Here is a 3507-nt window from a genome sequence, read left to right on the forward strand (position 1 = left end):
GTAGGGATGGTGGTAAGCAAGGATGGTGGTTGTGTCCCGCCTGTGATTCCCGCCTACGGTGCACGCGGTAGGGATGGTGGTAAGAAGGGACGGAAGTAGAGTCCCGCCTGCGATTTCCCCCTACAATGTCTGATAAATGGTTTGTTTTGTGTGAATCATTTTCTGGAAAAATGACAGACTATGTTTTTGGGCCAAAATGAGATTTTGGCGTGTGTTGGAAATAATCATTTTTGGGAAAAAATGATATTTTATGGATAAGTGGATTTTGTCGTATGAATGCATGTTGGTTGCGTTAATATGTTTTTATCCCGAGAGTTCTTTGGTTTATACTTACCTGTGGTACCATTTTAAGGTATCGAAGATTTTGATGCAGACGAGGATGACGAGCCTTAACTTGGTTCCGTTGGTGGAGTGATCTGGGATTGCTCCTGTTTATCGAGTTTCGTTTTTATCAATTTATGTGTTGCCTTTGTAATATATTTGGGATGACTGTATAACTCTTTAAAGGTAATTTGTTTTGAATATTTGTATTTAAATTTCTGGTACTTAGATGACTTATTTATATTATCCGCTGCGATTTTTATTGTACACTCTTGAGTGTTGCACATACTTGAGCACATTTCATTGGGATGCGTGACCCGTGTTGTCATCATCTTGACGTCACGATTCCCTTGTTTTTGTACGAGGGAGTCGGGGCGTCACAGGTGGTATCAAAGCAGTTCGGCTCTGGGTAAACCCTCATGTCCCTTAGGTGAAGTACTAAAAAATTTTAAAATCGTGATTTGAAATTATTTTGGTGGGAGTATATTATTTTAATTGTTTTATTTATTTTATTGTACGTTAATTGTTTGTTTATTTATCTTATTTTTGTTATTTTAGTTTATTTAGTTATTTTATTATATGGCACGCAATTTTACTTGTTTCAATTATTTTCTTGTGTACTATTTCATTTGTTTTATTCCTTTTGTCTTATGATATTTTATTTTGTTGGTTTTATTTATTTTATTTTATGTGATATTGTTGTATTTTAATTTATTTTACTATAATTATATTTTAGTTTATTTTAAGCTGATAGTGGGGTTAAGGGTTACGCTATGGCAGGAAAATGGTACGACCTAGAAGGCAAGCTAATGAGCCCGAGGATGAATTACCGAGGGGTGATGGAAATTATGCCATGGCGAGGGCGTTGAATAGGATGATGTAGTTTCTTCAGCAGAATTTTCGTCCACAGCAAGGATAGCAGAATAGGGTGGTGCAAGTCGGGTGCACCTATGAGCGTTTCTTGGCACATAGGACTCCTGCCTTCACGGGCGAAGAAGATCCACTTCGAGCTGGGAGGTGGATTGAAGACCTCGAGAGGACATTCGAAGTCTGTGGTTGTACAGAGGCCCAGAAGGTGTTGTATGGGAGTTACCTGTTGCAAGGCGAAGCAGCTAATTGGTGGAAGACTAAGCGGGAACTCCTAGAGATGGAGTTGGGATCTTTGGCGGCTGTGTCTTGGCAGCGCTTCAAGAAAGAGTTCGACAATTGCTTCTTCCCTGTTTTTGCAAGACGGCAAAAGGCTCGGGAATTCAATAACTTGGTCCAAGGGATTATGACTGTCGAGCAATATGCCAGAAAATTTATAGAGCTTGGGCGATTTGCGTCTCATCTGATAGCCATCGAAGAGTTGCGGGCCGAATGTTTTCAGGAAGGGTTATGCTCTCAGATCCGCAGACAAGTTGCATGCCTGCAAATCCAGAATTTCTAAAGGTTGGTTGAGGTGGCCTGTATTGCTGAGCGAGAGCGAGGTGCTGTGGTAGGCTCCCCTCCGAGTAAGAAGCGACTGAACGTTGATGGTGAAGGGAGCAGCTCCGGGTCGCCGCAGAAGTTTGTGTAGAGGATCGGGTCTCGATCACAGGTAGCCTCTGGTGTACGTATTGGGGGAGCTCCAGTTTGTGACAGATGTAATAGAGCTCACGAGGGCGAGTGCCGTCAGGGTTGGAACCAGTGCTTTGAGTGCGGTCAGACGGGACACTTTTCTCGTGAGTGTCCTAATCGGACCCAAGTGAATCAGGGTGGTCATTGCGGTGGTAGAGGTAATCAGAGGCAATTAGGTCAGGCTCGGATGTACGCGTTGACTCCTGGTAGTGTTGACGACGAGGTTCCAGAGACTCAGGACGCTGGAGTTATGGCAGGTATGGGTCTAATATGATCTTTCGTAATGGATGCCTTGTGTGGTTTATTCTTGGGTTTTGGGAAAAGTTATGCAAGCCGTACCCATACTCGTTGGGTGTTGGAGGTCGTCTGATTTTTCTTAAGCGTGTTCTGGTTGTGTCTTGTATCCTGCTTTAGCGTGATGTTTGGCTCTACAAATTTCGAGAACGAAATTTTATTTTAAGGGAGGAGGATATAACACCCCGTATTTTAGTGTATTTTCACTGAAGGATTATTTTTTATAATTCAAAATTTATTCTCTTATTTTATAATTATTAGATATTTTAAATGGGTTATTTTATGATCTTTAAATTGTGAAAATTAAATTGTTATGTTTTTTTTATATTTATTTATTGTTATACATTTAAATTGTTCTTCTTTTAAATTAATTGACTGTGGGATTTAATTATTTTATTTTCATTGTATCATTATGTTTAAATTATTTTAATTGATTTGCTGTTTTAAAATCATTTTCGTTGGATCATTTTCTGTGACCCAAGATGTGAGGATTAGACCTCATTTCTTTCCCTTCATTTTTCTTTTTCTCCTTTTTTTTCTTTCTTTTCTTTTTCTCCCCAGTTTTTTTTCTCTCCCGCGAGACACACTCTCTCTCTCTCTCTCTCCGTCCGATTTTGTCTTCCGCCCAGCCCGCCGCCGTGAGCCGCCGGTGGCCGACACCACCCCCACCGTCCAACTCCCTACCGGCCGGCGACCCTTCCTCGTAAATCTCAGCTCCTCCATCGCCGGCGTTCTCCTCCACGCACGGCTTGAAGCCACGGCCTTCTCTTCCTTCGCGCGCCGCCGTCGCGCCACCTCCGGCCACCATCTCTTCACCACTTCATTCCCGACCTCTTGGCAACCCAATGGACCCAACCCCAGCTCCGATCCGTCACCGGTGAAGCACAACCAAGCTCATCTCCGTTTCAGACTTTTTGACCTTAAAACCACCCATTGCGCCGCCGCCCACGGCAAACCACCACCACCATTGGCTTCACCGACCTCTCTAGGCCCTACCCTATCAATTTCGGGTCTTAGTTTGTCTCCGTTGAAAAGTGGGTTTTTGAGACCCACGGCCACAGTGTATTTTACACTGTTACGTTGCCGAGCCACCACTTCTTGCAGTTTCGTGATCCTTCAAAAATTATTATATAGCACTGTAAGTATTTTTCCAAAGAACTTTCGTGATTTAAATGTATTTTTGCACTAACACATATTATTGTGAACTGGTTGGTTATGCCGGATTGAGTCCGAGGAGTTCGGAGGTTGGATAGATTGCGGACGGAGTTGATTGTATGTTTGGTTTGTGATTGG

The sequence above is a fragment of the Juglans microcarpa x Juglans regia genome, chromosome 5S (genome assembly GCF_004785595.1).
Source record: "Juglans microcarpa x Juglans regia isolate MS1-56 chromosome 5S, Jm3101_v1.0, whole genome shotgun sequence".
Classification (NCBI taxonomy): Eukaryota; Viridiplantae; Streptophyta; class Magnoliopsida; order Fagales; family Juglandaceae; genus Juglans; species Juglans microcarpa x Juglans regia.